General features: G+C 62.3%; 1 protein-coding gene across 2 annotated transcripts in view; it reads right to left on the bottom strand.

Annotated features, from left to right (window-relative positions):
- ABR (ABR activator of RhoGEF and GTPase) overlaps positions 1 to 12,994 on the bottom strand; it is a 42,253-nt gene extending 29,259 nt beyond the window's left edge. For both annotated transcript variants that reach the window (XR_014230008.1, XM_082328583.1), the window contains exon 1: positions 12,907 to 12,994. The gene's annotated coding sequence lies outside the window, so the exon portion shown is untranslated. The remainder of the gene's footprint in view (positions 1 to 12,906) is intronic.
- Positions 12,995 to 15,483: the final 2,489 nt, after the last annotated feature.

The following is a 15,483-nucleotide window of genomic DNA, read 5'->3' as shown; positions in this document are numbered from 1 at the left end:
ATTTAACCCAGGAGCTAACTGGGTATGAAAAAGCTGGATGGGCAGAGATGGGGGAGCCTGTATCTCCCCCCAGTCCTCAGCTTCCAGGGAAAGGGGATCCCCAGCTCTAACTCATCCTGCCTCCTCAGGGTGGGATGTCCTTCATCTCTCCTGCCTTTGATGGGTCCCAGCTGGGATGCCTCCAGCACCAGCCAGGAGTGAAGCAGCATGAGGTGCTTTAGTGTTGGTGTCCCCCCATGATGGCCACCTCCCCGGGACACCCACCCCACGCAGCTCCCCTGAGCCCACCCAACCGGGCACTGTCCCCAGGCTGGGGATGCCCCAGAGAAACCCAAACCTCTCGCCCAAGCACCCTTCCCCATCAGGCAGGGTCTAAGGGGGAGCCAAGGCAGCAGAGAGGGGACAAAGCTGACGGTCCCCACCAGGCACACCAACTCGGAGGCTGCCAGGCTCCACTGCCTCCCCTCCACCAAGGCCAAGGTCTGCAGCTCTGGGCTTAACCACGGGGCGGGCAATGGGGGCACCCAGAGCAGCACCAGCACTGTGGGAAACCTGGCAACCTGGGCTGGGGTGGCTCAGCGGCAAGGTAACGAGGAACACAGCTTTAATGAGGTGGCTGGGGACCCTGGGAGGTGACACCCGCAGCAGTGCAAGGAAGAAGGCAGCATGAACAGCATGAAGGGGAAGGGACTGGCCTGTGGGGACGCAGGAACGACCCAGCACTTATGCAGCCATTGCTCCCAGTAGGAGCACATCTATGTCCCAGTCCCAGACTGGAGCTGGGGACGAAACCTACAGGCATTGCCCCAACAGGCACCCAGGGAGAGGGACTCTGCACTGCCTGCAGGAGGGAGGACGGAGCCATGTCCCCATGGCTCCAGCTGTGCCTCCAGCTGTGCCACCTGCAGCCGTGCAGTATTTATGGGGCTCTCAGCTGGGGAGGCCGGGCAGAGGGACCTCCCCAGCACCCGCTGCAGGGAGGGAACCAAGCACCACCAAGCAAGGGGGGCATTGCTGGGCGAGGGGACACAGAGGGGCTGGGCCCTGCATCTCCCTGCCTGCGGGATGCTCCTGCCACCCAGCCAGCCCAAACCGAGCGCCTCCCTCCTTCCCCCGCAGCTGCATTGCCCCTGCAGCCTGTTCCTGTGCCCGTGCCAAAACCCAGTGCTATTTTTGCTCCCGTTTTTTAGCAGCAGTGGAAATCCTCCTGCTCCACCCCAGGCATGGGAGGGAGGAAGCCTGGCCCAGGGGAGCCACTTTGGGGGGCGAGGACACCCCAGCCCTATGGTCCTGAGCTGGATTCAGCCCCATAACACACCAAAGGCTGGCACCCAGAGAACACCAACACCCATTGGGGCAGGGGTCCTGCAGGCTGGCATGCAGCCCCAGGAGAGTGATGGGGCCAGGAACGTGTCCCCATGGGGGACTATTTTACCCAGGAAAATAATGTTTCCACTCTGCCATGTCTTCTCAGGTCTGGCCCAGGCTAATCCCAGTGCAGTGGTCCCCAAGAGGGAGTGCAGCCAAGGACAGCAGCCAGCTCCTTCCCAGTCCGGGCGGGTGACAGCACAGCCACAGCAGCTCAGGGTGGCATTTTCTTCACTTTCCAGCCAGGTGCAGGCTGTTCCCCGGCACCCTGGGAGCACACCAGCACACCCCGACGCTCGTCTGTCCTATCCCACTGCCAGGAGAAGCCCAACATCTGCATGGTGCCTGCAAGGTTTTGGGGAAACACTGCGGCTTCCCTGTGCCTGGGTGAAAATTCACCATGACAACACGGATGCGTGAGCTGGCCTCGGACCTGCCTCCACGGGCCTCCTCCAAAGGGTGGCTCAACACAAACAGCATCTCCTCCGCGCCGCTGCCACCTTCCCTGGCATGACGAAGGCCAGACCCTGCCCCGCATCCTCCAAAACACGAACACCACAGCGAGCAGCCTCCCCCGCACCTCTCTCCTCCACAGCAAGGGTGGCTGGAAGAGGATTTGGGGCGGCACAGCCATCGCTTTGCAGAGATGCCGTGGCTGGGAAGGAGCGCGCGGAGGCTGGGGCTGGACGCGGCCTCTGGGCTCCAGCCCAGCCGCCTGCACAAGCTGCACAGCTGCACCAGACCCCGGGACTGCTGCTGCTGGATGCGGCCTCTGGCTGTGGGTGTCAGAGGCTTTGGGCCGGAAAACTTGGGGGGTCAGCCGTCTGCAGCGTGCCCCCCACAGCCCCCGCTCCCTCCAGGGCACGGCAGATGGCAGACCCATGCAGGGAGCACTGTGTCCCCTTCTCTGGAGCATCCCATCTTCCCACACACCCACCCATACCAAACCTCACTGCCCCACAAACACCAGGCTCTGAGCTCAACCCCACACCCCAAAACCCACCCCTGGGGTGCCCACGCAGCTCAACACTCCCCCAGAATGAACAACGGGGACCCCGTGACTGAACACCCCCCCCCCACCCCCCCCGTGTCCCTGTCTCCCTTGGCTGCTGCTGAGACAGCTGCCTTGGGACCAGGACCAACACAGCACCGGGGCTCGCTCCTCCCTGCTGCCTGTCCGTGGGATGGGGGGGTTCACAACCCCAGGCTGCTGCAGGACGCCCCCGGCCCCGCCGGCTGCCAGCCCCTGGGTACCGACACCACATTGCTACAGCATCCTCGGCGCAGCGCCTCAGAGCTCGCTGCAAAAATCACGGCTGGGGAAGAGGAGCCTTCCCACGGCCACGGAGGGACAGGCATGGGACCCAGGGCAGAAAGCACCCATGTCCCCAAGGACCCCCGTGGGCAGCGCCAGATGTCAGGCTGCTCCGGCTCCAGTGAGCCCCACCGCGCTGGGGCCACCGTTCCCCATCCTGCTCATGCATCCCCCCGGAGCAGGCAGTGGGTCCCCGGAGCCTGGAGGATGCTGGACCGACTCCGGCCAGGACTGCCCTGCCACTGGGACATGCGAGATGCTCAGGAAAGGGAGCACAACCCCCTGCCAGCATCGCCTGCCCCCTGCCCAGGCTCGGCTCAGCTTGGGAGCCCCCCAGCACGGGATCGCCAGCCCAGCATCCCTCCCCAGTGCGACGCAGCGTTACACAACAGGTAGGGGGGACCCACCACCCCGGCCACCCTCGCCGCCCCCCAGCCCAGGGCACGTACTGCTGTAGAGGGTGTCGATCCAGGAGAGGCGCGGCAGGCCGCGGTGGCTCAGCGGCTCCATGCTCGGGAGGGCTGCGCCGGCTCTCAGCCTCGCCAGCCGGCTCTCATCTCACAACAAAGGCAGCGGGCGAGGGCGGGAGGCGGGGGGCCGCAGGCCCAGGCGGGGGCTGGATGGGAGAGCCGGGCACGGCCGCCTGCCCGGGCACACGGCGACTCTTCTGCCAGGGGTGCCCAGGGAAGGAGGTGCTGCCTGGCAATGGCAGCGCGTCCCGCCTCCCGCCCCTGCCTTGCCGGGGGGAGCCGAGCTCAGCATCCCCCCGCATGCAGCCACGCCGACCCTCCGCAGGGGTCTGGGGACCAGGGAGGAGGAGGAGGAGACGGCGGTGGCACAGGGGCATGCGGCTGCCCCCCAGGCCACCCCAAGGAGGGTGGGGGGAAAGGGAGAGCCTGGCTCCATCACCCTTCCCATCATGGCCTTATCCCCTCCCTATGACCCAGGGATGCTGTGCCCCCTCCCCAGAAAAACCTCACCAGCCCCTCAAACCACTATGGCTGAAGGACACAGGCTCCTCCTGGCCCCGCTCCCCCTGGCTCTGGCAACTGCAGAAGGAACCAGGACCCCCAGGAGCCGGGAGCTGCCCTGCCCCATACAGCCAAGGTTGGCAGAGCAGGGCGCAGGCAGGCAGGAGTTAAACCACCCTCCACAGCTGCAAGTAGCCAAAGGAAATCTAAAGCGCCAGAGTCATCAACCCCAATATGTCAGGGCGCCAGCCAAGCGTTCAAGTGCAGAGGTTGCCCTCGTTCAGCCTGTGCTGGCACTGCTGCCCCCATCCCGGCGGTGCGGGCAGCATCCCCTGCTGGTGCCCTCGGTCGCATCCTGCCCACGGGCTCAGCTGTGTGGGGAAGGGCCTGGACCAGGCGCCAGGGCCAGATGGGAACCGGGCAGGAGGGATAATGCTCTGCCGGGCACAAGGGGAAGGCAGAGCCACCAGAGCGTGAAGTGCCAGGACGCGGGTGGCATCGACAACCACCCCGGCTGGGAAACCTGAGGGGACCCTGCCAAGGCACTTCCACCACCTGATCCCCGCTCCCAGGGATGTCCACACCAGGCTCAGATGCAGCCCATACGTTTTGAGGGAGCGCAGCAATGCCAAGGCTGTGGTTCGGCATGGCTGGGGCACATGGAGCCACTGGCACCTGGCATCCAGGATGAAGAGCCACTGCTGCCCCTGGCACAGCCCTGCCGTCCCGGGGGGCCGTATCCAGCCCCAGCATGGTGAGGACCCACGCCCACAGCCTACCGCCCCCATGGGCTGTGTGTCTCGGGCGCTGAGTCGGTGGCACAGGATACAGCCCCACAGCCGCCATTTCCCACCCCTCGCCCACCCTGCTCCTGGATATTTCGGGGAGCTGAGCACACCCCACCGACTGCCTCATGAGATGCTGCTGGGCACCACCACCACCCCTGCACTGCCCAGTGCCAAAGCGCCTTGTCCCCAAGCTGTTAGTGCGGGTGGTGCCAGCCCTGCCCAAGGGTGACAGCACAGGCACAGTGGGACACGTTGGCCGCTCTCTGTCCCCCACCAACTTCCCCGTTTGCTCCTGCCCAGGCTCCGGCTCAGTACCACGGCCTGTCCCTGCTCCATCCCTTACAGGTCCTGATGGAGAGTCCCTTCCATCCTCCACAGCCAAACCCTGGGCCCCCACAGCACCCTGCAGCATGAGGCCCTGCTGCCCAGCACAGTGAGCTGCCAGGAAGGCGACGGCAGTTCGGCTGAGCACATCAACCCCGTTCACAGCAGGAAACCGCGCTCCGATCGCACCTCAGGGAGCACCACAGCAACAGCAGCAGCAGCAGCAGTAGTAGCAGCAGCAACAGCAGCACAAGGTGCAGCCGCTCCCCATCCAGCATGGTGGCTGCAGAGACATGGGAGCAGCAGGCAGCCCACAGCCTCCTGGGGCAGACGATTTTCCATGCACAGCTCTCTGCATGCACACAGGGGTTTTTCCACATGCTTCCCCCAGCCAGACACGCTTCCTGGCCTCTCCTACCCATGGCACCAGCCTCTCCACGCCACGGTACAAACCCCCATTTGCACATCTTCCTCTTCATCCAACTGAACACTCAGACAAACTAATTATTTTTACTTTGTTTTTTGTGCTCTTTTCACCTTTGCAAAAGCAACAACAACAAAACCCCAAAACCTGCAAAGCAGCTAAACCTCTGTCCTCTCCCTGGGGCTGAGGGGAGCACCCACCCACACCCAGACACCCATCACCCCACGATGACAGACCAGTCCTGGGTGAGGAGATGCTGCCAACTGCATTCTCAACCCCCCCAACCACCTCCAGCTCTGACTGCAGCACAGCTCCAGCTGGGAGCATCCTTGCTGCAAGAGCCGAAAGCCGAGTCCTGCGGTGCCTCCTCACCACCAGCCGGCCCTATGCAGCCTGCCTGGTGTCTGTCTGTCTGCCTGGCATCTGCCCAGCCCCTGCCTGCCAGCCCACGCATCGCTATTTCTGGACTCTTGTGCAAGAGGCTCCTCCAGCCACGGCCACAGGAACCTCAGTGGTGCTCGCCTGAGGCTGGGTTGGGGCTGGCGGTGGGCACCCAGGGCTGGCGGTGGGCATCCGGGGCTGGCAGCAACCAGAGAGCAGCTCCAGAGCTGCCTGCACCTCCAACGCCAGACTGGGGCAAAGGGGGTGTTTTTCTGGAGGAAGAACGGAAGAGAGGGTGGTTGGGGAGCACCATGCAAGTGGCAGCGGTAGACAAGGACTAAGAGCAGCCAGAGTCCTTTGGTTGGGAGAGGTGAAGCCTAGATGTCCTGGAGCCATGGCAGGGACACAGCCAGGGCTGCCGGGACACAGCCAGAGCAGCAGAGCCCAGGGCTGCGGTGGGAGATGCCAGCCGAGAGCCCAGCTTTCCGAGCTCCTCCAGTGCCTGCTCTGATGGGCTCTCCGGGAGGTCTGGGCTGTCCCTCGCTGGTGCAGAGCAGCAGCTATTCCCTTGCCAGAGGTTGCAGAGGGGGAAAGGAATAAATGAAAACGTTTCCACCCTCCCAACCAAGGAGCACAGCAGATCCTTCCCGCTGTGTGTCCTGAACATGCTGCTCCTCAGTCCAACTCAGCATTAAACTTTTCCCCCAGTATCACTCTCCTGCAGGACGGAAACCCCAAGGTCTGTGCTGCATCAACCCCAAGCTCTGCTCGCAGCCTCAGGGCACAGCTGAGAGGTGCCTGGAGCGCAGGGCAGCCGCTCGGAGCCTCCTGCCCTTGGGGAGCCACGCAGGGCACCAGAGCTGGGTAGGTCCCCCCAGCAAGTGTGGGGAGGAAGGCAGAGACCCAGCCACAGCAGCAGCGCCCTTGGCCTCTCAAAATACCAGACAGAGAAAGAAAGAACGGTGGGGGCTGCTCACAGGAAAAAGCCTCTAATATCAGATGAAGGTCTGGCCTAGCTGTCACGTTGCATCGCTCTGCCGAGAGGGAGGAGATCGCAGCTGTATCTACCAGCACTGCAGCCCCAGGCTGCTCCTCTCCCACCCGGCCCCAGTGCCAGTGCTGCCAAGATGGCTCGGCCAGGTTTGCTTCCTGCCACAGGACCTGCAAAGGAGAAGGAAGGGGTGAAGGGGTGTTGGTTGGCAGCGTCAGAATGAAAACTGCCCATGGCAGAAAGCCCCTGTCCAAGCACAAAGGTCTCCCTATCTGATCTTCAAACAATCCCTGAACTTTGCAGCTGGGACTTATCTCAAGGCAGATCTGCAGGACATCCTCTGCGATTCTGCTTAGGCTGGCCAGGCTCCACTCCCCAACAACAGCCAAGAGAGCCAAGAAGTGTTGCTGCTACTGATCTACATATGCAAATTATCCTGCTTAGCAAACACTGATAAAGTAACTAGAGGTGGGAAAGCCAAGTCTATTTGTAGATGTTTCTTGGGGATGCAGTGAGATCAGTGTGCTCCCTCTGGCTGCTCAGCCCCAGCCAGAATCCCGGTGGCTGCTCCGGCCAACCTCAGTGGGAGGACAAACCCAGCAATGCCATGAACCAGGGGCAGAGGTGCCATTTTCCCAGGATGGATGCACACTTCAGTGAGCTGCCTTGGCTAAACCAGGCTGTCCTCTCTAACCTAAGGGAATATTAATCCCCCGCAAGCATGGGGGAAAGCGTCTCCCTCCGTTCGCTGCTGCAGGGTTGGCCGCAGCAGCCAGCAGAAGACAGAGCAGAGCCATCCACTGGGATCCCAACTGGCAGCATCGCTGGCCACGCCGGGCAGGAGGGGAGGAACCACCCAAACAAAGAGCCCTGCTGCACAGAAGTGTCTTTCCAGGGAAAAAAAAAAACAAAACAAAACAAACCAGGTTTCAATAGACTTACAATGCAAATGTATTCGGGCCCCGCAGGGCACTTCTGGCTGTAGCCAGCCGCCTAATGAGGGTTTCTTGCATGCCCTGCTGCTGCCGCTGCTCCTACATGGGGACCACCGACCACCCCACAACCAGCCACTGCTGCACCAAGCCCGAGGGGGCCAGGGGGCCACCTCCGAGCTGAAGCGCTTGCCCCCTCGGTGGGTACATCCCACAACACCACTGGCACTGGAAGGGGAACTGCATCCCCTCCTTCCCTTCCGCAGGGCTCTGGGGCAGGCCGTGCAGCCCAGCGCTGCACCATCTGAGCGCTGCTGAGCTGGGGGAGCTCAGCATCGTCTCTGCCCCAAATACTGGGGGGCAAATACCCCCACAGACAAATACCCAGCCAGTGGGACCATGCTCAGCTGACAGCACACAGGGACACACAGGGATGCTGCAGCCAGACCCACCTCCTGCGGGTGAGGTGTCGGCATCTATGCCAGGGGAGAGGAGGAAGCCGCCCTGGGAATGCTCGCACCAATTTTGAGGATCTGGTTCGGAGGAGATGCAGGTTTGTGATGCTGAGCAGCAGCCAGATTCTCACTGCAACCGTGCTTAGCTGATGTGAGAGCTGATGGCAGAGGGGAGCCGGCCAGGTGAAAGCCAGACCCAGCCACGACAGCTTGCCAGAAGCACAGACGTGCCCCGGTTCCCAGCACGCGTCCACCCTGCTCGGCATTCGCAGGGTCCCAGCTCGTGGAAGGGCTGTTTCTCCACCCCGCAGATGCTGTGGCCGCTGCGGCTCTGTCCTGGAGCAGAGATCGCAGTGGTGCCCGCAGGCAGAGCTGGTCCCAGGTTTCCCCTTTGCTCTTCCAGCTCCTTTACAAGCCCTCCACTATTTGCCCATCACAGGGAAGTTACTCCAACAACCAGCACTTACTGCTCTCATTTAAAAGCCGTGTTTTTAAACAGCAACTGTTCTACTCAAAGGCTTTTGAACCTCATGAACTTTTGCATTTATTTATGATTTTAACAGTGCCAACCTGCCCCAGCATTAACCCTTCAGACCCCGGCTCAGGCAGCACTGCTCTCAGGGGAGGCAGCCCCACGTCACGCAGGGGTTGTTGTCATGCTGCCATCAGGGGGTTCATGGAGAAATGTCACCTCCCAAAACACTGCCGGGCCCCAGAGCAGATGGAGACAGTTCAAAGGGCCCCAGCAGGCAAGCACAAACACACACATGCACACACTGCGGTTTTGTCCTTGCCTAAGCAGTTAAAATTAAACACAGTGACTCTGCCTGGCCTTCCCCAGCTAGAAGAGGAACTTTCAGCATCTTCAGAGCCAAACAAACGCGTTCCAACAGTGGCGGGAAAAAAAATTAAGTAAAAATTGGGGAAAAAAAAAAAAAGAGGACACAGAGGTGGTAAATGGGCTCTTGAGGAGGGACAACTCCCACCCACACACCTCCTCGGCTCAGCACCGGCTTCGAGATCCCTCCTGGTGCTACAGGAGGGGAAATGTATGCGCAGCCAAGGCAACACTTCACCTTCCTGGGTGCTGCAGGATCCCCGCTCCTTCGCCTCTTGCACGGTGCGACCTACCCCAGACAGAGATGCACCGGGATAAACTCTGGACTTCGCTCACTATTTTCCGTTCTCCTTTTGCTGGGGTTTTAGGGGCTTTTCCAAGAAAGGGATGAGGAACCAGCAGTGTCCATGGGTGGCTCAGGACAGCAGGACAGAGTCCTGCCCACAGTGCTGCCCCATCCCAAAGGAGTTTCTCCAGGACAGAGATGCCACGTTAGTGGTATCGTGTATCTGCCAGCAGCAGCATGAGCTGAAAGCAGGGACAGAGCAGCAAGAACAAGCCCTGTCTTTATTTGAACCACGCCAGGAGCCCCCAGCATGATGCCCACAGTGATCCAGCCCCAGCTGGGTGCACAGGGACGAGGCAGCCAATGCCCTGGGGACTCTGGATGCCCCAGGGCCCCTTCCCCATCTCAGCCCTTTGGTGCAGACATCGACACCGCCGCATTTCTGTGCTCACCGCCCTGCAAGGCAGGGACCCTGCTGCCACCGGCAGCCTCCCTTCCCATTTCCCAAAGTACGGGCAAAGGCAGTGTGGCAGGGTGAGCAGAAGACCCCACATGACTCCAGGATCTTTTCACGACTGAAACTGTAATACCAGCTAAACAGAGGGCCGGGGATTTCATTTACAACACAACTTGCAGCCGCAGCATCCTGCCATAACCAGATCTGTCAGCTAACGCCACCAAGGACTATTCCAGCTATGCCAGTGCTCCCCACCCCACAGCTCGTGTCTCCAGGGGACAGGGCACTGTATGGGGCACGTCGGAGGCTCCCAAACCCAGCAGCCTTCCAGAGGAGCTTCAGGAGCTCCTGCAGCATCCCAGCTCCATAGCAAAGCCAGCTTCTTTCTCAGCTTCCCAAGGGCAAAGTGGGGAAACCCAGCACCGAGTTTGTTCCACCTCTGTGCGTGCTACCCAGCTGCCAGGCACAAAGCCTCTCCCAGTGAGCATCGCCGCATCCCTCCTCTCAGTAACTGGCACAGTCACCTCCTGCCCCCTCAGCTCACTCTCCTCGTGGGTACCAACCCACAGCACCGGACCCTTCGCCCCAGACTCATGCTGCAGCAAAAGGGAGGTGATGGAGGCAGCACCCAGCTGAAGCACCGTCATGCCCCGGCACACCCCGACCACCTCCCGGCACCGCGCATACTCAGCTGTGAGGCCAGCTGCATGTTTAGCCACAGGGACAGGTGACGGCCGAGATGAAGGGAATTTTAGTCCTTTCCACGCATCGTCTTTAGCCATCTGCTCGCTGACGCTCAGATTTTGTCGGTCCCGGGTGAGCTGGCACAGGCGTTATCTCAGATGCCAGGATCATGTATCTGGCTGTCACACGCACTGCTCTCATGCAATAGCTGCAAACAGGGGCATCTTGCAGATTTCCTCGCTTAAAATGAGATTAATCACAAGCTACTTAGAGGAAACCACTGTCTTTCCCCAGTAATTCCCATAAAGACTATATTCAACACTCCTTCACTTGCTGTCCAGATAGCGCTGCCGTAGGTTACAGTGAAATGGCTGGGGACCGACTGCATTCAGCCACAGCCGCAGCACTGTTAAGCTCCAAAATTCACATTAAAATACTGCGGGACCCCAGGCAGAGCAGCACTAACTGAGTTACCACCCGGACCGCTGGCAGGAGAAGCAAACAGCACCTCAATCAGGAATTTTTAATTATATCTGAAAAATAAAGAGAAGTGAGAAGAAAACAACGGGACCACTAAGTTAACCAACTGTCCAGAGAAAGAAGGATCCAGGCAACGACCGCACACATTTTACTGTGCTCTCAAATTGTGCTTTTAAATGTCAGCGCCGTCAGCGCACACAGGCGCCCTTATAACGCACAACAAAGAAAAGTGCTGATGCTCGGGAAAGGCTCGGGACAAGGCTGGGGAGAGCTCAGCATCAGCCGACCTCCGCACGGAGCCCGGCCGTGCCGTGGGGCGAGGAGCTGGGCACTTGGTGGAGGGGATGCTGCCTCCTCAGATGAATGCAGGAGCTGGGGACCATGATGGAGACCCCTTTGGGGGAGGAGGAGGCCACAGTTAATCACAGCAGACGTAACCTTGGATTTCAAGGTCTTGCCCAAAGACTCACCCCAAGTGGCTGCAAAGGTCTTGGTCCAGCCGCCTCGAAGGGCGGTGCGGGGCTGGAGGACCCCTCCGGGTTATGAAGCCAGGACCCTCGGGGGCTCAGAGACCTATTTCTTACACTGTGCTCCAGGGAAGGCCCTTTAACAACACCCGCCCCGGCCTGAGAGCAGCGTTGCACAGTCCTGGGTGTTTGGAAACATTCAGGAGGGTTACCCAGATAGAAATAAAATGCAGGATCCGAGTGTAAATCAGAAGGATTTGCGCCTGGTTCCTCCGACACACTCAAGGCCCCTTGGCCACTGAGCAGCTCTCCAAAAACTACAACCGGTGCCGCTGACAGGGAGCTGGAGGAGGAAGGGCTTGGGGCGGCTTTCTGAAGGCAGCACATCGAATGCCCTCGGTCCTCGCCACAGGGCTGGGAGCAGGCTCCCGTGACCGGTCCCCAGTAATCGGGGAGAGGCAACGCACGTGTGACCGAGCCCGGCACAGTACAGAGACAACGCCGACAGCAGCCATGTACTTTGGACGTTTCACCTCCCAACAGCTCAGGAGGTGAAACGGAATCCAAGCTGTTCTCTGGCCCTGTAGACTACTGCAATAAATATACATTATGCTAAATATTAAGCACGGTTCAACATCAGAGTGCTTGCTACCCAGGCAATATTAAACCAGCACAATACAGCCTTGGGGAAAAACAACCACCCCAAACAATCAAGCAACAATAAAATTAACTCAAGTCAGCTGCAGAATTAGCAACATAAAAAGTGACATTCCCTAGCTGTCAGGACTGCGTTTGAACCGGGATTAAAGCTGATGCAATAACAACTTCCAGGTCGCTGGAAGTAGGACAGAGTGACGGGTGACAGTGCTAGCTGGCTGCGCCTTCAGTGCCACGAAACAGCCAGTCACTTACAAAATAACATCGTCCCCAGTCCGCCCAGAGAAACGCCCCGGGGACACCTCACCACCCCGACATGCTTCTGCTTTAGTGGCCCCAGGACTTCCCCAAGAGAGATCACAGGATGTCACCCGAGCAGAGGTGTCCCCGTGAGCTGGGTCACACCTGGAGGAAGTGACTCTCCTGCAGTGTCCCAGCCCCAGAGGTGGCTCCTGGAGAGCAATGGCACATCGCCAAGAGCCAGCTGTGGGGGACCGGCCAGCCACCCTCCCTCCTTGCATGCCTGAGGATGGGGCCTTGGCATAGGACACCCTCAGACGTGGGACAGGGACAGGACAGGGGCTTGGGGTGGCCTTAGTGGTGGGACAGGGACAGCACAAGGGCTGGGGTTGGCATTAGCTGTTTGATAGGGATGGCACCAGGGCTTGGGGCGGCCTCAGCCATGTGATGGCATGGGGTGCCCCGGCTGTGTGACAGGGACAGCCTGGGAAGACCGTCAGATCCTCTGCCGTGCCACAGCACGGGGTTCATCAGCTGTGTGACAGGGACAGCACAGGGGCTTGGGATGGCCTCAGCAGTGGCATGGCACGGCATGGGGACGCGGGGATGGAGCGGCACGGGGTGCCCTTGACTGCGCCGTGGGTACGGCAGGGGAGCTCAGGATGGACAGCACGGGGGCTGGCGATGCCCTCGGGCTCGCGGCGGCCCAGGATGCCCTTGACCGTGCGACGGGGATGGCAGAGGGGCTGGGGGACACCCTCGTCCCCGGCGTGGGATGCCCTGGGACGCAGGGTGGGTACGGCCCCCCCTCGGCCGTGCCGCGGCCCGGGGCCCCCGGCGGCACCCACCTGCCGAGGAGGCGTCCTCCGCGTCGGAGCTGCCGCCGCTGCCTCCCTCCGGGGAGCTGCCCGCGGGGCCGCCGGCGGGGCTCGGCGGCGGGGGGGGGGCGGCGGGCGGCGGCGGCGGCGGGGGGGCTCGGGCCAGCGCCGCCTCCAGGTAGCCCACCTTGAAGCGTTCCTCGGCCAGCGCCCGCTGCAGGCGGCGCAGCTGGCAGCGGCAGCGCTCCAGCTCCCGCTCCATGGCCCGTACCGAGCCCAGCTCCATGGGGGGCGCCGGTTCCCCCGGGAACTCCGCTTGCCAGTGCCGTGCGAAGTCCTCCCGGGCCGCCTCGCCCGCCGCCGCCTCGCCCGCCGCCATCCTCCGCCCCGGCCCGAAGTTTTCCCCCCCCCCCCCCCCGCACCGGCACCGCCGCCGCCGCCGCCTTCCGCCCCCCGCCGCCGCCGCGGGCCCTGACGTCGGTGCCCGCCCCCGGCCCGCCCCGCCTCGGCACGGCCCCGCCGGGGCGGGGAGCAGCGCTGCCACCGCCCCCCGGCTCGGCTCCGGCCGCCGGTCCGGTGGGAGGCGGCGGCGGGGTTCCCTGCGCCCGCCGGCCCCGCCGCTCGCTCCCCGGGGGAGCACCGCAGGCGCGCCCCGGGCTTGATACGGGACGGATCGCGGAGCCCGAGCGGGGTGCGGGGGGGGCTGCTGTATTCCCGGCTGTTTCCACCTTCGGTTCCTCCGTCCCCACCTCTGGGTCTCCCCGGAGGAGCTGCGGGCCGCGGGCCGGGAGGATGGCGTGCAGGCGAGGAAGCGTCTGGTGCCGGCAGCGTCAGAGCAGTTAACAAAGCGACAGCTAATGACACAAACAATCCCACGCACTGCAAGAAATCGGTTCCCGAGCCAGGAACAACTGAGCCTTGAAGGCACGGCGGTAGCTCCTGTGCCACCGAGCTGCTGTGCCCCCAGCCAGGGCGCGCCCCGGGCCTTTGCTATGGAGCTCTGCCCGTCTCCCAGCCATCCTCATCCTCGGGCCGGTCATGCTCTGCCTGCCCCGTCTGCCTCAGGATGGATGGGCCATTCCCACCGGACGGAGGGGCAGGCACAAACTCCTGCGGTGGGCGACGAAGGCCCATGTAAGGGTTTTTGCCCGCTCAGTGCCACGGCACATGTGCCTGCTGTGTTTAAGCTGCCAGGGCAGCTCATGTCCCCTGGCTCACTCCCGTCCCACGGGATGGGGCTTCCCAACCCCACGCTCTGGGCAGGGTCGGCAGTTCCCTCGTGCCATGCGAGGCGCTGGGACACGGGACCTCGCGGGGTGCCGGGGGCAGAGAGGCAAGAGCCTGCAGGCAGCGCGCCCGCCGGGAGCTGCCTTCCCCTGCCTCCTCCCGTGTACTGCACGATGGCTGGCTGTGGATGACTCACAAGCCAGCGTCCCTTGTGCCATCTGGCTGTGCCCCAGCAGGAACAAAGCACCCTATTTATTTACCCATGGGGCCCAGGCAATGTTACGACAACCGCCTCCTCCTTCCCCTCCGTCACCACCCGAGAGCAGGGGGCTGAGCAGAGGTGGACACCTCCCTGCATGCCAGTCCCTGGCTCTCATGCCTTGGCACCATGGGCTCCCTCCGGAACAGCCGTGCCTCCTGGTGCAGCCTTCCCGAGGAGGATGGATGGTGCTGGGACACTGCCGGCCGCCCCCAGCCCATGTCGGCTGCCCCCTCACCTCCCCATAGGGGTTTCATCTCCAGGGAGGGCTGTGCTCTCAGATGGCCCTGGCAGCTCTCACCTGGAAGCAGCAGCGGTTTGGGGGTGCTGGATGGATGTGGGCGGCGGGCAACCAGTCCCAGGCCCTTTGCAGGAGCTGCAGCCCCTGCTCAGCAGCAGTGCTAGGGGCAAAGACACCCAAAACACACTTTTGGGCTGTGGGACTTGCGAGAGCTGTGACAATGCTGCCCAGGACGGCCACCTGCCCCGCGCTCAGCAGTGCCCCAGTCTGGTGTGACACATGCTGGAGAGGTGGGGTATCCTCGGGGGGTCAAACCCCTTCATGGAGGCTGGGGAGGAGGGGGAAGGTGCCGTGAGTGGCCTGATTTATGCGTGGCGACGGATAATTACAGCTCTTTCATCATCTGTCAGGCAGACAGGCCCGGCAGAGCCTTACAACACATTTCTGGCTCCCCATCTCAGCCCATAAATCTCTCCAGCGCATGGCGATAAATCAGCGGGAGCTGAGGGAGCAGGACCAGGGTGGGCGTTCCTCCTGGCCTCCCACCCTGTAATGGGCACCTAGGTAGGAAGCATCCAGGACAAGGTGGGGACGGCCCAGCGGGATGCACTAATTACAGGCGGCAGGTGGCATCCGATGACCCGTGATTTACAGTCTGGCCTTGCCCGCTTCCGAGAGCTGGGGCTGGATCCCTGCAGGGCCAGGGCTGCCCAGAGCCGAGATGCTGGGAACCCCGGCAGCGCTCCCCAGCGAGCTCCTGGGGACCACGGGCAGGATGGGGGCAGCGGGCTCTGCCCTGCCTGGTGGGCACCTCGGGGCTGCTGCCTGCCCTCTGCCCCTGTCACTGCCCAAGCATCGCCCCACTTGGGACACAGCTCTG

The sequence above is a fragment of the Platalea leucorodia genome (genome assembly GCF_965183815.1).
Source record: "Platalea leucorodia genome assembly, chromosome: 16".
In the NCBI taxonomy this organism is placed as follows: Eukaryota; Metazoa; Chordata; class Aves; order Pelecaniformes; family Threskiornithidae; genus Platalea; species Platalea leucorodia.
Note: the sequence above shows the minus strand (reverse complement) of the source record. Positions and strands in the feature narration are given on the sequence as shown.